This window comes from Coturnix japonica, chromosome 13, assembly GCF_001577835.2.
Source record: "Coturnix japonica isolate 7356 chromosome 13, Coturnix japonica 2.1, whole genome shotgun sequence".
In the NCBI taxonomy this organism is placed as follows: Eukaryota; Metazoa; Chordata; class Aves; order Galliformes; family Phasianidae; genus Coturnix; species Coturnix japonica.
In genome coordinates, this window is record NC_029528.1 from 2970752 (window position 1) to 2990495 (window position 19744).

At 46.9% G+C, this 19744-nt stretch overlaps 1 long non-coding RNA gene across 1 annotated transcript in view; it reads left to right on the forward strand.

Annotated features, from left to right (window-relative positions):
- Positions 1-757: 757 nt before the first annotated feature.
- Positions 758-19744, forward strand: part of LOC107320094 — a 32249-nt gene continuing 13262 nt past the window's right edge. The window contains exon 1 of the long non-coding RNA XR_001558133.2: positions 758-1045. This is a non-coding gene — a long non-coding RNA (uncharacterized LOC107320094). The remainder of the gene's footprint in view (positions 1046-19744) is intronic.

Here is a 19744-nt window from a genome sequence, read left to right on the forward strand (position 1 = left end):
TTGGTGTCTGCGTGCCTAGTAGTGAGGTGCTTTTTTCTTGCCCTCTGTGTCTGTAATATTTTGGGTCTGGCAAACAGGTGAGCAGAGAGAGAGCTGAGCAACCACCAGCCATAGCAGCAGAAAGCAGATTAATCCAAACGTCATTTATTTTGCATCTCCAACAATATCGCCCTCCCCTCAAGCTCTGAGGGGCTCTTTGCAGGCTGGGCTTTGCCATCCATGTCTGGGAATGGCTGGGCTGGCTCCAGTGCTCCCCTCCATGGGGGCAGGGATGTAGGGCAGCCCCAGGCACTGCAGGGCTTGATATCCAACACAGCTCAGAACGCTCAAGGTGTCCTGGAAATGTATTTAAGGATTAAAGTGCTCCCACACCTACCTTAACCAGCAGCAGCATTACATCCCAAGGGCACCATTGGCCACATCACAATGGCAGCAGCACCTCACCCCTTTTGGGGTTCTGTATTTATTCACTGAGTGGATATTACCTGTAGTGAAACCCATGATTACCAAAGAAAAAGAGTATCAAGTGCAGCATAAAAAAACACAAAACCCCAGCTGGGTTTGGTCACTTTGGCTGAGATATGCACTTTTTCTTCCAATAAAAGCTCAAATTGAAATCCCATCTGCTGTGCAGGAGCTATCTGCATAATTCAGATGTGTGAAAAACAATCAGCCTCTTATTCCCCTTCCCCAGCCTCCCATCTCATCTTCTCGTTTCCCTGGGGTAACGCAGCCCTCTGTTATTTAAGCCTGCAGTGATGGGGAATGCTTTGAGCTGCCTGTTCCAACCCTAGGAGATAGGCTCCTGGGGGAGGCTCAGCTTTTTGCAATCAGGATGATTAATTGTGGGCTCATACAAAAACCTGAGAGAGAAAAACAAACCTTTTTACAAGTTCCTTAGTAGAACATGTAGTTACAGAGCCAGTCTTCCCATTTTATTTTGTTTTGGTTTTGTTTGGTATCATCTGTTTACTCCCTTGATACATCAAGAATAAGTGATATACAGCTCTCTACCATTTGGGATACAGATCTGCACCTCCTCCAGGTGAGCGCCTTTTGCTGGTACCTTTTTTGTGTCTGACTTGGTGTTGCTGAATGTTTCTTGGCAAAAAGGAAACCACCAATAGACAGAGTTGGGATGAACTCCTGGATGTGCTTAGTATCTGTAAGTATCCCATCTGCTGGCAGAGAGCAGTCTTCATCTTCTAGGAACAGAGTTCTGGCTTACCACCTCCTGGTTTATGGGCAGGCGTTGGGTCTAATGGTGACATAGGGGTGGTCTCTTTGTGTTCTGTGCATGGCCTGATTTGTCAGGCTTGTTTGGTAGGGGATGCAAACTATGAATCCCAGCAGTGGTGGTGCTGCAGCAGCTCCCCAAGCACTCTGGCTGCAGGTCTGTTGTCTCAGTCTGTTGGATTCCCTGAAATCCCATGTCATAGGAGGTGGTCCTAGGGAGCCTTCCTATGGTCCCCATGCTTGGTAACCCTCAATGCTTTGGTGCCTCCAGACAATGGTTTGCATTGGTGGGAACTCTGGAGGTGACATAGTCCTCTTCTCCAGTGATCATAGAACAGTTTAGGTAGGAAGAGACATTAAAGATCATCTGGTTCCAACCTCTTCTGTGGACAGGGTTGCTCCCCACTGGATCATACTGCTCAGGGCCTCATTAACCTGGTCTTGAGCACCTGAAGGGATGGGGCACCCACAGCCCTGGGCAGCCTATGCCATGCCCTGATAGCAGCCCTGATTCAGGAGCGTTTCCCCTCTTTCTGTGAGCAGAATCAGGGACGCAGCAGCTGTCCCACAGTGAGATGGTACAGCTTCCCCTGACAGAGGCGTGGAGGGAGGAAGCGAGAGGCAAGCAAGCAGCTGGGAGATGAGGAAATGAGGAGTGCTGAGGCCATGGGAACATCCAACTCAGCTGCCATTTTCTGAAGAGAAATTCTGTATTGGGGTTTTTTTTTTGCACTGTAATGGAAGGTGGAAGTGAAAGGCGGAAGGAAATCGCTGGTGGTGTGGAGAAATATAACTGCAGGGGAAGGGCTGGCTGAAGGGCACAGAGCTGCACCAGGCAGGGAATGTCCCAAGCCCTGGGATGCAGTGGGATGAGAGCTGGGAGTCCCCTCTGCACCCACTTCAAGGCAGCAGCACTGGGGTGGGAAGGGCCTTGTTAGGGCAATTTCTGCATATGCCAGCACAGGAATGCTGCTGGCAGCATCCTGGGCATTGCAACCAGTGTCATGGGAAAGCAACCAGTAAGATTGGTCTCCTGGGGTATGCAGTCCATGGACGTGCTGCGCTGCATTGCTCTGTTCTCAGAGTTGGAGCATTTCCACTCCAAAACCCAGAGTGTGTGGGCACATGCAGCTAATGCAGGCAGGACTGTGCTGCACCAGAGCTCCTTCCAGGGCTGGGGCGTTTCAGTAAGGAGACAAAATGAGAGCAAGTATGTGCCTTCTCAAGGAGATTTCAGTCTAAAAGGGGGAAAAAAAGTAAATAAGAGTGTGTTTTCCTATTGAATATTTTCAGGGCTGTGCAGACTCCCTTGTTTACTTTACTATAATACTAACTCCTTCAGTTGCAGTGGCTCCAGTTCAACAAAGTGGACAAACATAGCTTTTAAGTGCTTGCTCTGCTGGGTGCTGACTTCTTGTTGGTGCTCAGCCCTCAAACTGACATGCAGTGGGCAATTCCCATCTGCTGGGCACAGTGGTGTGGGCATCCCAGCAGGGATGAATAGCAGAATCATTGAGGGAATGGAAGCCTCACACTGAATGTGAAATGGGGAGCTTAATGCAGTGGGTTTGTGCATTTACATCCTGAGACAAGAACCAGAGCTGCTTTCCTTCTAGAAAAGTCAGACTTTTCCGGTGGCTTTCTGCAAATATATTTATTTTATGAAAAGCAATGCTGTGCTCTGTCTCAGGAGTGCTGCAGTGGAAAACATGTGCTCCTCCGGCAGCACGGAAATCTGGGAGCACAGAATTTGGCTGATGAAAGGAGCTCAGAGACAACCCGCCCCGTGCTGGAATTTGGGTGGTCGGGAGAGGTGGGTGTGAAAGGGTGAAGCCTTCACCCGTGTCAGAGGGCAGGCGGAGCAAGCAGGGGATGAATGCAGCCATGCAATGCGTCCAGATGCGCCGTGGGGTGACCCCTCTGAGGCAGAGCTGAGGGCAGGGGTGAGCCACCCACATGCCAAGACTGTTAGAAACGTGCTGCTGCTCTGCTGCTCGCTTGCACGTGGTTTATGGGGAGTCATCACACCTGTGAGATGTGGTCTCAGAAGTGCAAAGGAAAAGCTTGTGTGATGTCAGTGCAGGGGAAGGATGGGCTCAACTGAGACATGGGCTTCAAGGCAGCCAGCTGCAGCTCCAGCAGCTCGTGGGTTGTCTCTGAGCCCTTTTTGGTGACACGTGTGGGAGACTTTGCAGAAACCTGTAACTTCCTGGAAGACAAATGTTCTTTGCAATGATTATCGATGCCTTAATGTTTTGTAATGGTTTTTTTGAGTAAGCAGTTTGCAGGAGTCCGGAACTGCTCCTAGGAAAGATCACTTGGCACTGTGCAGAGAGGTATAGGGTGCCATTGAGGGCATGGAGGGTCCTCCTGCTGGGGTTTCCCCAGGGAGCAGCTCAGCACCTTGCAGCTTGCATCCCATTTCCTCCTTCATTTACACCTTTTCTCTACTTCCTTCTGTTTTTTTCCATGCACCACTTGTGCATCAAGCTCTACTGTCTGCAACAAATGCAAACCTGGTTTTATTATAACTGCTCCTTTGGGAGGAGAATCACGGTCTCCAGTTTGGAAATCAGTTCTGCAGATCCTGTTGGCCCTCAGAAGGCACTTGTTGCATTTTTGGTTTTGTGGATCCAGGTGGATGTATTCAGGACTTGCACCTGTGCAGCTCTTTCAGCATTCTGCCTTTGGTCCAAAGGTTTTACAAAGGGGATGGGTGCTCCATTTCAGTGTCTAAGGCTCCTACCATAGATCCTCCAATACTACGTTGCTATTCCTCCTCACAGCACTCTTAGAGCTGTGAACCAGAGGATGGCTCCATGGAGAGGTGAGGTGGCACCATGACGGTGTTAGCAGCCGTGACCTTACCATTAAAGCTGATTTTATAATATGATACTGAGGGCACCTCCAGTTGCTGCAAGCTGTAGGCTTCCTGATCTCTGTACCCAGCATGGCATGCATGCTTCTAGCAGTGTCCATTGTTTTGGATGTGGTTCACAAGGTGATGGCTTCCAGCTCGGGGCTGGCACAGATGGGCCAGCACCCATCTAGCTCAGTGTAATCCTACAGCTGGGCAGGTAACAGATCATCATCTCTCCTGTCATACAGACAGCAAACTACCTACAGGCTTGTGCCTGGCTGCGGGGCATCCATCCCTGTGCTCCAGCTGGAGGGACCTGATTGTGCAACACTGGTTCCCATGTGTGATGGGGACACACCCTGCTGATTGCCCACAAGGATGTGGACTGGCACCAGCAAGTGATTAAACCAGCAAATGTGGCTGGTTCCCTTCCTTAGCTTGTAACTAAAGAGCAGGAAAAAGTGAAATAAACAAAGCAAAGCCACAGAGCAGTCACGCAAGGCAAAGGGAACCAGGGAGCATCAGCAGAAAGTGCTTCTAGGAGCACCATCTGTGAGCACTCCAGGGTCAGGAAATGCTGCTCCTGGTGGAGTTCATGGTACGAGCGTGCATGGCCGGAAACAGACAAGGGGTGAGGTGCTGCAGTTGTGCCTTTCATTTGCTCAGCATCTTTTATTTTTTTCCTTTTTTTTTTTTTTTTTACATAAATCCAGCAAACTGGGAACTTAAAGTCATATTTCTCATAGATTTTTTTTTTACTCCAGGATTGTTTGTGGATTTTCTTCTGCAGGGCTGCTTTTAGCTCATATCCTTGCTGCTGTTAGCCTGAAATGAAGGAAAATGGTGGCAAGTGGCCATGGCAGAGCACCAGCCCAGGGAAAGGGAACCCTGCCAACAGGGCACCCCTCCAGGACTGGGGTGCGCTGCACTGTGAGCTCACGTATAGGGTCATGCAGGCTGCTGCACCGACACACACACAGGAACATACCCTTTCTCCAGAAATAACCAGAAAACCAGACAGTCTCGGAGCTGTCTGATTACCTTTACAGTTACTGTCTGGTTACCTTTACCCGGTGCACCTTTACAGCAAGAGGTGCAGCTTCTGTTTCATCTTAGCAGTTCCTGAAGCAATCCCATTACCTCACTGTTTATTGGGTTTCCCGATGCCCCTGAGCTGCTGACTGGGAAGCTGTTTGTCTGCTCTTCCTCTGTCAGTCCCAAGGAGATGGCACTGAGGGTCATAATGGGTCAGGATACCATGTGCCCACTGTGTAAAAGCCTTGATGAGAGAAAGGAGGTGCTGAGATCTTCCAGAAAGCTGTGGGTGGACGTGTTCAGAGAATCAAAGTGCTGCCTTTAGCTGGGCTCTGCCTCCTGCTCTTGCTTTAATATGTCACTTAGGGGACAATTGCAGGATAGTTTGGTTGTACTTATGGGGAGTGTGGGTTGCTGGGGTGCTCGGGGCTGGTGGCAGGGTGGGATGCTCTGCATGCTGATGTATTTCTGCACACCCAACCTGGGGATGCTCGGGGGCACTGGGGAGCACAATGAGTAATGCACCGAGTAGGTGGTCCCAGGCCTGCTGCCCAAACGTTCCTCTGAGCTACTATATTTGGATACCATGAGCAAAGTGACTTCACCTTCCTGTTTAGAAACAGCCCCCGAAGCTGCAACCCCACTGCTGACGCTCACCCCACAGCAAAACCTCTCCTCCTGCAGCACGGGGGCTGCGGAGCTGCCCTGCTCCTGCTTAATTGTAACCAGATTCCCCAAGAAATGTCTGCTGCAGTATTTATAAATACCGCAGCCAGCAGCTGCTAATGCCAAACAGGAAATTTTAAGCTGAACAAACTTTTCCACGTTTCTAAGTGGGAAAAGTAAACTGTAGCTAAGATCTTTTTTTCTTTTTAATGGAAAAAAAAGAAAAGTCTAAATAGCAACAGACTTCCATATCCTCAGAAAGGTTCATGATTCTTGACATCTCTGTGCCTTGCAGACAGGCCTTTCTGTAAGCAGTGTCTGCACAGTGATGTGGAAGGTTTTATTGACTTATCTTAAAACCAGACCTCTATACAAGCCTTTGTGCTGCACAGTGTGGCAGTCCAGTTAGCGATACAGCCTATAAATTACGGCTGTTTGGAGCCAGAGATGGGCTGTTGGGAAGCTTTCTGTAGTGGTGTGTGTTGCACATGCTCTTGTGGTAGCAGCCCATCTCAGTGGATTGGCATTCTGAGCTATTAATGTAATTGTTAGTGAAAACAATACAGAACTTGAGTGGAAAATGATGAGTTAGAGATGAAGCCAAGTGTGAGCAGCGGCCACCAGGAGGAAATCAGCCCTTCATGTTTTGAGCTCTTTTCCCTGAAGCTGTTTTTATTTTCTAGGATTTTCTGGTTTCTGCTCGTTTGTTAGCTGGGATCGAGGTGATATTTTGGAGCTCTAAGGCACAGAAAAATGTAACACCAAATCTGAGTGGATTTATTTGTTTTAAACAACTTCTGCCATTGATGAAGTCACCAAATTCCTTCTTCAGACGGAAGGCGTTACTAAGCTTTTAAAAACTGATTTGTGTCACTTCACAGACAAAGGTGTTGAAATAGAGATGAAATGAATCAGATGTCCTCACTGTGCGTATTCTGAAATCATATTCTCCAAATCAAACAGGGGTAAACTATACCAGGAGTGCTTGGAAATAACTGTCTGTCTTCCATCTTTGCCATCACATTCATACACAACTATTCCTAAAAGCTTGTTTTTCAGTAAACTCTTACGTTAGTGTCTTAATGGAAAGAGGAGTTTGCTGAAGTCTTTTGATACTTAGGCATCGCTGTTTTTAAATTCCTTTGGTAGCCATTCCTTATCCAGTTCCATGACGACAGTTGGTGGCTGGTCAGTGCCTTGGTGTGATGCCTTGGTGAAGATCTTGCAACCATGTGCAGATGAGGAGATGACTGAATTTGTTCCCCTGCTTTCACACATCAGAGCCCTTGGGGCAGCCTCAGCTCCTCACAGTCGGCTGTTCTTTGCCTCTTGTTTGTGTTCAGGTGTCCCCAAGTTCAGCTTCATCCCCTGACAACAGAGACTCAGCAACATGCAGATGCAAGACAAAGCAGCTGAGCTAAGGTCAGGCACCAGGGCTGTGGCAAGGAGGAGGTTTATTTAATAGTTCTGAAAGCTCTCAGTGAGATTCTCCTCCTGCATAACTGATGAGAAAGTTCTGGTTGCCTATTATTAAGCTAAGAGCTTTGCTTTTCCCTCAGATGTAATGCTGTTTGGATTGGGGTTATTTTTATATCTCTGCCCATCAACATGAAAGGGCATTGCCTGAGCCCCTTCTTTATTTATTTTAGTGTAAATAAGTGTGATAGTGTTATTCAGATGTTCTTCTCTCAATTTCTGCATGATTAATAGGGAATGGCAAAGATAGAGTGAAACTGAGTCTGTTCTTCAGGTTTTTGGGGAAAAACACATGGAAGTGGGTAACTGTGTCTCAAAAAGCAAAGTTGACTCACTCCAAACCAAGACAAACATTGAGTCATGAATGGCTTGCACCATCCACTGTCAAACATCAGGTTACAGATGGTTCAGTGTAAGACATCACCATGACAGTTTGAATAGAGAGATGTGAAAAGAGGGACAAGCTACAGATCTAATACTACAGCTGTCCACTGTAGCATGGGTTGTTTAAGGTAAATGCAAACTGGAATGTCCATGAAGAGTGAAAGTAACCGGCCAAAGCCCTGTGTGCCAAGTCCCTGCTGAGGTGGCATTGCTCCACCATGCCTCAGGCTCTGGGCTTACAGCACTGAGCTGGCCTGGAATCTTTACTACACTTGGTAGCAAATTAGATCTGGTTAAGGAATTTTCCAGTCAAACCTCCCTTTGCTGGGAAATGTGGATTCAGTGAAACTGTAACTTTGTGAAACATATGAGACAAGCTGTTGTTATACCAAATTTTCCACCCAAGGTAAGAGGAATGGAGACCATCACAGCATAACTCACACTTGGGTTTGAGAAGCTGAGGTTGGTATTTCAGGCTGAATTTAGGCTAGAAAGAAGCTCACCTCAACCTTCCCTGACTTCTGTACCATGTGCTCACCAGCAATGGTAGCTGCCTTGAAAAGGATGGGAAAGGGGAAGAAATGGCAGTTCCTGGTTTTGAGCTGCTCTTCAAAGGGTAGCTTCCTTCATTCTGTGCTATACCAAGTGAGTCTGTCCTGCTGAAAGTGAGACTGCACCTTGAAATAGATTTTCTTATAGATTAATCAAGGCTCTCAGAACTCTGCCCATTAGAAAGAGTGAGGCTCTGCTCATCTGACACTGTAGTTTCACCTACTCACATCCTGATGACAACAATATGCAGCTTGGGCTGTAGGGCAGGATAGATGGTCCTGGGAGCAAAGGCAGAATGATACTGTTGTGGTCATCAGCCTAAGCCACAGCCTGAATGCCCCCATCCCGGCAATTCTGGTATTGTCACTAATTACCTGGATTGTGATGTACACACCTTGCTGGGCTCAGCCTGGACATTAATACCCTTTGGGGATCAATAAGTGCCACACACTGGCTAAAAGCAACTGTATAATATATTTATTAATGCTGCTGTGGCAAAAGACATCCACCCACCAGGTATCTATTAGTAGATGCAACACTCCATGTACTTGAGTTATCTACTCCCAGCCCACTCCATCATGGAAAGAAGCTTGTACCTTCTGTTTCCCTTGTTAATTTTAGTCAGGACAGGAATTCAGTGAGGTAGTAGGCAGAGCACCTGCTCACAGCCCAACTTCCAATGGCTGTGTCTGGTAGCAGGCAACTCCTGGCTAGCTCCTTCTCTGCCCCATCCCAACTTCACAGCACTCTGCTGCAGACCTTGGCATGGAATGATGCTGCAGCTCAGCTGATGTTGTCAGCCACACAGATCCACCTCTCTATTTAAGTACACTGCCTAAGTGAATTTGTATGCCATTCACCACATCCAATTTAGCTACCTGTGGAAGATGACTTGTCCTTTTGCAACTGTGTGCTTATGGGATGCAGGCTGCTGGAGGGTTTCAGTCTGATGGCTGTAAGTGCTGCTCGCTTTGCATTGGCAAAGACTCTGGAATTTGTTCTGTGCTTCATCTGCTGGCTTTTAAAGAGAATTTTTGTTGCTTTTTATGAGCCTTATGTAGAAAATGAACCACCACTGTAAGGTAGAAGAATAATTGTCTGTCTGAACACTTTCCTGGTTCTAGTAATCGGTTTCTGGAGATTAGATAGCCATGTCTCTGGCAGTCAAATATATCCAAAGTGTCACACATTTACTGTGGGCACAGAACTGCCATCACTCTAAGCAGGCTCATGATTTCCCTCTGAAGAGGGTTATTATAATTGGAACCACCTGCACTCACTGAAGCCAGGAGCATTTTGGCTTCAACACAGCTTTGCTGAGAACGTTAATGCAATTACTTATGTGAGCTAAAACCTGTAAAGGATGTTTTTCTGTTGTCTCTGCATTAATTGTTTCCAGCTTGCAGCATGGAAATGTTATTTTCCCTGGGAGGCCACAGGGAGAAGGGAAAGGAGGAATGTCAGGACAAATGGAAGGTTTGGGTGAATGTAGGAGGTTCTTGGGGTTTTTCCTCCTACTCTTGCTTTCATTAAGTCATGGGAACATAGGTACAACTAATCTAGTCAGAATGAGTAGAGCAGACCTTTGTCAGCCACAGGGCAGCTCTTAATCTGTAGCAGCAAAGCTCTCTTAAATGGGTCATTTGGGTCTCCAGGGGTCTCTTGCTGTTTGGAAACAGGTCCTCAGTTAGCCTTCTGTGGTTGCTGAAGTAGAACCGGCTGTGCAGCTTTCTTCACCTTGTTGTTGTGTCTGTGCTGTTCTGCTTTACAAATGCCAGCCCTTCTGCGTTCCCTTCATTTGTTTAGTCTTCTCATCCTCTTTCTTGCCTCAGTGTGCAGTGAGAATGCTGAACGTGGCATTGAGCTGGCTCAGCAACCTCCAGCTGGGTTGGCAGAGCGCCTTTGCTTTGAGAAGCATCCACCAATTCATCTCTACTCACATTCCAGCTTTTCACACTTTTCTCCCCATGTTCACCTCAGAAAATGCACACTTTAAATTTCTTTATTCTCTTGGCCAAATTCATTGTCCTTCCTTTCATATCATATCTCTTCTCTTTTCCAGTCCTCCTTCTCACTCCCTCTGATTGTGGTCTTACCAATGTCCTTCTTGAGTGGAGAGATTAGAATGCAGCTGAGCTACTGCTGCTTGAAACTCTGACTACAGGGAGATGGCCAAGTTCTCAGCTTCCCTAAGTACCTGAGATGTTGACTGTTCACGCTCTCTTTAACTTCTGTGTGGGAAATATCTGTGGATGCACTCATGGCACTTGAGGAAAAAGACTCCGTGCATGGAACCTGATGTTTGGAGTACTTGAACTCCCTGTTCTTGAGGGGGGTGTTGGAAACAGTGCCCGAATCTCCTACGCCTTTGAAGGCTTCAACCATGCATGTCAACACTTGGATCTGGAAGCAGATGTACTGAAGAAATGTTCCCAGCACAGAATGACTCATTAGCAGAGCTTGGGTTGAGGCCATACAAGCTCCAATTGTCCCCTCTCCAGCCACTGGCCTGTTCCAGAGAGGCTGCGTGGAATAGATGACCCTTGCTCATTAACTAACACATGAACATCCTTTCCCATCAGTAGCTTCCACATGCTGAAATTACTCACTTGACATCCAAATATTAATGGAAAATAGCTTTTTAATACTGAAAGCTATTCTCTTCTTGTGCTGTCCAAACCATAGCTTCTTGGATGGGCTTCTGATGTGCTGCTGCTTTCTCCAAAGCAACCATCTCCCATAAATAGTAAGCAGCTAATGGAGAAGGAATGCATATATCTGAAACCTTTAGAAAGAGAGATCATGAAGGTGTTTTCACTCTAGAGGGGTTGTGAGCTAAGGAGCAGGAAGGCAAGCAGTGCACAGCCTGATTGATTGTGATAATTTCTGATTTATTCCAGATAATCTGGGAGTACCATGGACGATAATGGTCATTCTTCCCAGACATCCCAGTTTCTCCTCCAGAAGCAGAGCAGGGGTGTTGCAGAGTCCTTCTGGTCGGGGTATTTTGGTGTGGTTTTCCTGGGAGGGTCTCTCCCACTACTCGTTCCGCTTTTCTGTTCCATTTTTGAAACTGCAAGCTAATTGTTGTGCCAACGTTAAGAGCTCGGTGCCACAACAAACGCCAATTTGCTGTATTGAACGTAAGCAAGATTATTAGCCTGCTTACATAAAGTTCCTTCAGGCACGTCAAGTATTTTAGTTGTGGAATGAACGTAGTCATTTTAATATGGCCAGACTGTATCCAGACAGTCTAGGGATTTCAAAAATCATTTCCTTAAATTTATTGCTGTTTCAGGCTTTCGTTTTGCCTATAACATGGTGTGCCTAAGTTTCTTTTGCAGCCTACTCACCATCTGCAAAGTTGCTTTCAATGTGCTACTGTGCCTTGATCCATTTCCTCAATAACTGATGCCTCATACTAAGTAGTAAAAGTGCCTTTGCTGGGCTGTGTAGTACCAGAATGGAGTCTTTGACCCAAGATCTTCCCACCTTGCTGTCTTTGCAGAGATGTTGGTGTCATCTAAGTGGGATCACCCTTTGGGCGAGAGATAGGCCTGGCCCTGTGTTAGGCTGTGATGTGATGCCCAGCCTGTCCCACTTGGCCTTGCAGGGTTGGTGGCCTCAAAGTTAACTTTAAGAGCAGGCAACGAATGGAGTTTTCTTTCCTGTGAGCTTTCCAGAGGGTCCTGAGTGGAGCACAACATCTTGCATAGGTCTGTCAGCATCATCTGACTGTCCTTCCATTCCTATCACCTTTGCTGCCCATGGAGCAAATCACTTTGGAGTAATGTCAGACAAAAGCTCTTCAATGTGGTGGCAGTGCAAAGACATGCCTGATGCTTTACATATTAATTTATTTTTTTCCCTAGCTAATTCTAATTTAAAAACAACAAAAAAAGTAACTGAGAACTACTTTAATGTTGAGATGAAGATTCATGGTCAGAAACAAGAGTGTAGAACCATCATTAGGATTTCTGATTATTGTTCTACCACGTGCCATTTAAGACCATACATCCTCCCTCCTCACCTTAGCTGTCTTCGAATGGCTGAATTCTAAGCTTGTTCCCAGTGTCTTGAAGAACGCGTTTGTTTCTGATTTTACTCAGACAATACTGTTTCTCTTGCAACCAAAAAAAGCAGTAAGCCCTTGTCTGGATCCTGTGGTTTTCTATGGCTTGGTTCTCCAGATGGTTTTGTTATTTCACCTTTGGTTGTGTAATCTGGAATGCTAGTGCAGACCATGAGCCATGCACACACCAGTTGGCTTTTAATCTGACAGTTCTAGCAATCATTGTAGTAATGTTAAAACACACAGGAGCCTTAGTCTCTCTGGGACTGAAAGGCTCTGGAGTCAGCACATGGTCTTGTCATATATTCCTTAATATATAATAATCAACTCTAGAGCTCAAGTTTCAATTCTTCATCATCTGCTTAGTGTCACCATAAATACATGTCTATTGCTGTGTAATTAATATGATTTTCACTTATATAACAGTGTCAGAACTTTCTGGATTTCCTGAGCTCATTTGAGAAGTGGAAGAACATGGGTGTGGGTTGGTAAGTGGAAAAAATGAAGTCCTTCCTCAGCCTCCAGTTCTATAGAGCCAGATACAGGAATGGTGGCAAATCAATCCAGCTCCTTGGTGGATGGATGTAGGCTTTCATACTTAACTGGTGATGATCCCATTTACACCAACGCTGAACTTAACCCCTGAATTATTCCTGCATTTTGTATACTGATGAAAACAAACTAATGGCCAGAACATGGGATCAGTGCTGTAATGCAGGTCATCAGTCCCCACTGGGGTTGAAATGACACCCTTGGGCCTGTCTTCCTGCACTAAGACACTAAATCTTCTTGCTTTTTTTACCAATAGACTTTTAATCTTAGGGAGCCTTTATGACTTTGCCTGCCCACATTAGTGACTGCAGATTGAAAGAGCCTGTATTCTCGTGTGAGGATAAAATACTTCCATATTCCCATATACCATGTGCTGGGTTTCTCCTATAGCCTCTTGGTTGCTTTTTGAGTTTCTTTTCCTTCCATCAGTTCCTCAAATTGCAGTGTGTTCGCAAAGGGCTCTTGATGTCTGTTATTCCTGCGCTGCAGCATTCCACACCATCTAAGAACTGATGGTCAGCAGGACCCGGTCTTGCCACCCCCAAACATTCCAACACGTTCATAGCAAGAATCAACATGTTCAATGGCAAGAGAAAAGAGATTTGCTTAAAAATTAAATGGAAAATAGTAATTATAATGAAACATTGATAGGACTTGAAAAGGAAGATCTAATATCCCAGAGCTCTTGGATGAATGTCTTGGGGGGTGCACAAGAAAAATTAACATGGAATTCAGATGTTGGCCTTCAGAATATGCTTCTTTAGGAGGTGTTTTAGGTTCTTCAACAGTTTGGAAAACCTCTTTCCAGACCTGTCTTACCCAGCAATAGTCTAAAATAGGAACCAAAGCCTCCTCTAGGAGCCGAGTGAGACTCAGAACAGGCTTAGTGCTGCATGCCTGTGCCGATCTGAATCATGGTGAAAGCGAGAGAGGTTTTGGTTCAGTATTTTCTCTCCAGATTCCTGAAGTTTCCCCCTCTGAGGAATTACAGCTGCTGAAATAGCAAAGGGACAGAAATCCTCCAGCTCTCTGAGTGAAACGAACCCACCTCTTCTGTGCCATTTGAACTGTCCTTTTTCCTCTGATGCAAAAAACACATTGACAGTAATGCAATCTGCTTGGTTTCTGCAGGCGTTATTGCACCAGCTTGGTGCCACTGTAAATTCCAGCATGCTTTTACTGGGGAGGCATCTGGAGTTCAGCTTATAGAAGAAAAACTAGAAAGTGTGGAGGACTGATAAGGAAAGTGCTGCTTGCTCTGGGGCCAAGCAATAAAATGAGTGGAAAAATTGGACATGAAGGAAAATTTCCTCAATAATCCGGATTCTGATTTTGCTGTTAGAAATGAATTTTGTTAAATGGGGTTTAGAAAAGCTGAAAATTACATGAGGGGAGAAAAAGCAGTTTTAGTTCAATCACATTTGGAGAGGTAATGTTACGTCAGTGTTTATGTTTCAGTCTGCTTTCCCTCTGAACTGGCAGGCTGTAACATCTGTTCTCCCATTTTTAAGGTGAGGACAATTAGATTTCTATGACCAATGAATGAGATGTAGAGCACAGACATTGGGATGCATAAGGAGGATCCTGGGAGATAGTGGCAAGCCCAATTTCCATAGTGTGAAGCAATGACCTTATGGCCATGTCTGACCTTGATACTAAGGGGAATCTGAGGACATGGACTGGCTGCTTGCCCTCTGGTCTATTTTGTATATATCCATCTTTGTGTTAATAACTGCTGGCTCTGGGAATGCTTCCTTCTAGTAAACACAGCTTTGGGTTGTTCCCTTGTCTCAAATATGTTGTGAGGGCGGCATCCATGCTTTTTAAGGGCTTCTCTTTCATTATGTATTTCTTCTCTAGTGGCCAGTGCCTTCAGCCATTTTTAAAACAAAGATTAGGATGCTTCTAATCTCCTTCAATTGACCTGAGCAGTCCTTTGGTCAGGCAGACTAGGGTGGATTTGGATGTGGAAACCTTCCTACATTCCCTTGCTTTTCTTGAAGAGCTTTTCTGGCCTCAGCTTGCTTAAATCCTGTGCTTCTGTAGGCTTGGTAATGGCACGTTCCTGCTGATAATGCAGTGAGTCTGGGCAGGGGTTGGTGCCATCTGGCACAACACCCTCCCAAACTGGCACCAAGGAGGACACAGCTTGCTGAAGCCCTCCTGCTCTGCGGTGGTGGCAAATGTGCTATTTCAAAATGGAGGGAGAAGATTTTGCTGTGAAATTGATGCTTGTATGTAAACGCTGACATGGAGGGAAAACTGAGTCTATAGTCCAACAGAAAGTCAGGAGGTGATGCTTCGTGCTCGGCAGCACTGGGGTGATGGGAGGGCAGTGTTCCTTACATCAGTGCTGTTTATGAGACAAGAGATCCAGCAGAGAGAGGAGCTATATCTGACTGTGTGTATACAGATGACTCAAACAGACATCTCATCTATTCATAGGTTGTCTCCCAAACTGGTTCAGTTCCTCCTGGCGCCAGTGGGGAGAGTTACGGGAATTTCAGTGGGAGTTAAAGTTGGCCATAAGGAATATCTTTCCCTTCTGTAACGCCTTGATTTTTATTTTTGTTTTTAATTGTTTCCTCCAAGACTGTGGTGCATTAATCAGCAGCAGTATGGTGAGGCAGACAAGGAATTCCTAGAGCACTGTAGCTCTTGCTGATGACGAAACTGCTTTGTGCTGAAATCACATCTGGGACACTGGGAAAACAGGGTCAGTGAGGTGCTGTCTGGAGCCTGCTCTGGGGAGGTGATGCTTGTGGCCCATCGGAACAGGATAGGTGTGTTTGTGCCAGTGAGCACAAAGAGGTGAAACCAGGGTACGTACCATGGAATGGTTGGGTTGTACGAGACCTTAAAGCCCATCTAGTTCCATCCCCTGTCATGGGTTGGTTCCCCCCCAGCTCAGTTGCCCAGTGCCCCATCTAGTCTGGCCTGGGGCGCCTCCAAGGATGAGGCACCTTAGAGGTCTTTTCCAGCCTTAATGATTCTATGACTCTGAGTAAAGAATTTTCTCTGGGCAACAAAGCATGGCAGGGGGGCTGGTGGCTGCGTCTGCACCATGAGCACTGTGCCCATGGGGAGCCACGTTTGGGGCAGGGAGCAGTGATGACCCTGGCAGCACTCACACACATGAGAACACACGCCCAGGGACCGCTCGGCCCTGCACAATGGCAGAGGGGACGGCTCCTTTCCAAGTTCAGCAGTTAAAGGAAATGATCATATCAAGAAAGGAAACCCCCTTAACATCAATATGAGAATTAATCTGCACATAATTCAGAGCGCTTGTGATTTGGCTTGCAGTCATCGTTTCCCACTTACTTTTGGCCTTGCTGCTGTGTGCAAATAAGTGAGAGCTGTTTGTGAAAGCTGCAGGAATTTGTTTAAAAGCTGATAGGAATATGTTTTGGGGGGTTTGTTTGTTTGTTTTTGAGTATACAAGAACGCTATGTAAACTTGAGGCTTAACAAAAGCAACATCATAACACACACAGGTACTGTGAGAAAGGGGTATGTGATGCAAGACCAGTTTGGTGTGTTGTCAGGGCTGTAATGGTGGAATGAGGCATTTGTTGGGGCCTTCGGGGTTTGGTTTTGCTCTCAGGAATATCTTTCCCACCAGTAAATGGAGGAAAAATGTAATGAAGATGCATGGAGATGTATTTGAAAACAGAAAGATCTGTCTGAAGAGAAGGGAAAAGAAGGAAAAGATAAAACGTGAATGGAAAGAAGGGAGTGGAAGTGAGGAGATTGTGATCAGAAAGAGCTCACTCCACAGGGACTGCAGGGGCAGTGATGGGGCTTGGCTGTGGGAGCAGGAGGTGGCTGCAGTTCTGTGGGTATGAGGGATGGACCTGCTTGCGCAATGGAGCAAACCACCAACACAGCCAAACTCATTCCAGGCCTCAACAATGCACTGGGAATCCTTGAAATTGCTTAAGTCAGTGGGATCTGTGTCCAAACTGTGGGAGGTTTTCTTACAGCTATCACCATGGCATTGTGGTTCCAAAAAAAAAGCCACCCCTAAACCAATCCAAGATGAGTCCATCTGCTTCCAGCTCCTCCTCAAAGGGAAAGTTCCTGCTCTTCACTCTGGTTTCATTCCTGGGGTTTTAGATTCTATGATGTGGAAAAATTAAACCAGACAACCACCTTTTTTATAGTAAGCGCTGCTGTCCTGGGGCTCTTGGTGCAACCATAGAATTAGTGAGTTTGGAAAAGACCCCTAAGATCCCCAAGTCCAACCCTGACCCACCCCCATCATGCCCACTGACCGTGTCCCCAAGTGCCATATCTCTACAGTTCTGGGACACCCCCAGGGACAGTGACCCCACCATCTCCCTGGGCAGCTGTGCCAGTGCCAGACCTCCTTCAGAGAAGAAATTGTTCTTAATATCCAACCTGACCCTCCCCTAGTGCAACTTCAGGCCATTACCCCTCATTGTAGTGTTGCAGTGCTGGTCCCTGTCACACTGTGTGTATTCTCACACAGTAGCAATGCTGAGGAACTTCCAAGGAAACCCTCAGGAAGCCGGGGTTAATCGCAGGTCTCTACTTGTAAATGGCTCTATGTGTTTACTTGCCCCTGAACTTTTCCTCCAAACAGTGTCAGCAGTAAAATTCCTCTGAGGGATTTCTGCCTTGAGGCTGCTTGTGCTAACACAGGCAAACATGAAAAAGCAGAGGAACATCCAACTGAGCTCCAGAATGCACTTTGTTTTTGCAAAAGCTGGACCAAGCTTTGCAAAGAAAAGAAGAAGGCTGTGGGGTGGCCTGCCGCTTCCCAGGGCTGAGAAGCACAGGCAGGAGGTGCTCTGCTCTTCCCATGGCCCCAAAGGAGAAATGGCTGCTCTGGGTGCTGCATCCTCCTGTGTTTTGGGACCTGACTGGTTTTGTTTGTGAGTTTGAGGTTGTATGCTGGCTCAAGCTGCCTGTTGGGCAGCTCTGTATCCTTTCCTTGTTTTCTTGCTGCTCTCTTGGGGATTTTGGAGGCAAGCTAACCTCTAATCCAATTGTTGTTGCAGCTTATTTATACCCAGAGTCATGCTAGAGAGAAATTACCATCTCCTAGCAGAGCTGCTGCAGCTCAGAACTACTTCCTTGGCAGGTTCCTCCTGCCCCCGGGCCTCGTGCCAGCTGAAGATGCTATTAGAAGAGGGAGGAGGAAATTATTCAGCCTCGAATAGCTGCTCTGATAAAGCCCCACTGGTCTGTGCAGGCTTCAGATCTGCCTGCGGAGGGGCTGAACCTGCATACAGGGGCACCTGCTTGTCCCCCCTTGTGTGGTGGACTGTTCCCTGGGGAGAATGGTTTATACTGGGAGCTGGGAAACTCAGACTGTCAAATGATTTAACAGGAATGTGTTGGTTTTACTCTTTTGGGGAAATCTCAAATTCAGGCTAAATTGAATTCCTAATTGAAAATGTTCGTGTGGGGGGAGGGGGAACAAAAGTTCTTTTCTTGGATTGAAGGTGCAAGCTCAGCTCTCTGGGAAAAAATCAGGCAGAAAAGGAACGTGATTCCCAATGAAAGATGCACGCGTGCTTTCTTTAGGCCAGGTTCGGATTCTGATGGACAAGCAGTGGGCAGGTTTGCTCAGGAGCATCCCATCAGTGCTGTGCCTCCTGCCTTACACGCTCTGCCGGAGCAGGGCAGCGCAGCGCTGGCCGAGAGGTCCCTCTGCTGGGCGACCCCGGGGCCGCTCCCCGCATCAGCAACCCAGTGGGTAAAGCGGGGGGAACATAAAAGATTTGGCCGGCTGAGCCCGGAGCAAACAGAGGAAGATCGTGTAAAAATAACCGAGGAGGAAAACCGAGCCACCTGTGTGGTGTTCCAGAAAGAAAGGAAGCAAACCGCTAGGGAGAAACGTTTGCTTTGTGTTTCAAAGTTTGCTTTGCTATCGGTAATTGCTTCTGCCTAATTACAGAGCTCAGTGGGGAGCTGGTGACCTTTTCTCTGTGCTTACAGGGCCGGAACAATGGCTGTGTCCATTTGGGCACTGCAGCAGTGATGGTGGGGCTGTCCCTTCCCAGCACCCATGGGCTCAGTGGCCATGGCAGGGCTGTGCTCATGGCAGCAGGGTGGGAGCTGCAGGACAAAGAGAGCTCAGGGCAGCCGAGAGCTCACGCGGGCCAAGGTCAGCTATTGTTCAGGGTTATTAATAGCCCCGCTGGCAGCAGCGCAAAGCCGAGCCCTGTGGTGAGAGCACAGCCCTTGTTTGGCTTCGAGGCAAGGAAAGTGGGACAAGTTGCTATGGGGGAAAGCAGGGGCACCCGGCCTGCTGGGTGGGTTTGTAGAACTTGGAATCACTGAGTTGTTAATGGCTAGAAAAGTCCAGTAAGGTCATTGTGTTCAGCCATCAGCACAGCACATGCAAAGTCGGGCCTAAGCTCTGTGTTTATACCAGTAAAATGGGTTTGCTTCTGTTTGTTCTGCAAGCTGCAATAGGTAGAGATGCTCTGGGGAGAAATGTGAGGAAATAAGTGTGAATTCCCCCTTTATAAACAAATCTGATGTGTATGTGGCAAAGGTCACGTGGGCACTAAATTGCAGTAGTGGGAGATGAAAGCCTATATAATACTCCTGCAAAATCAGGTCTATAGAAATAAATCTGAAACACATCTGACAAACGTTCAAATGCAAGAATTGGGTTGTAATTATGGCTTTTCTTTTTGGAGATTATTTTCTTTTTGTTTTTCCTCTCCTATTTTTTCAGTGGCATGGTCAAAACCTAACAAAACCAAACCCCTCCTTGTATTCTTCCTCTGGATGAAAGAATGCTCTGGGGAGTCACCGAGAGCACTACAGGGGGTGATGGCCTCGTGCAGTGGGAGTTCAAGGGCAGCCCGGGTGGTTGAAAGTGAGAACAGTCATTGTTCCTCAGCACTGCATGGTCTGTGGCTGTGACCT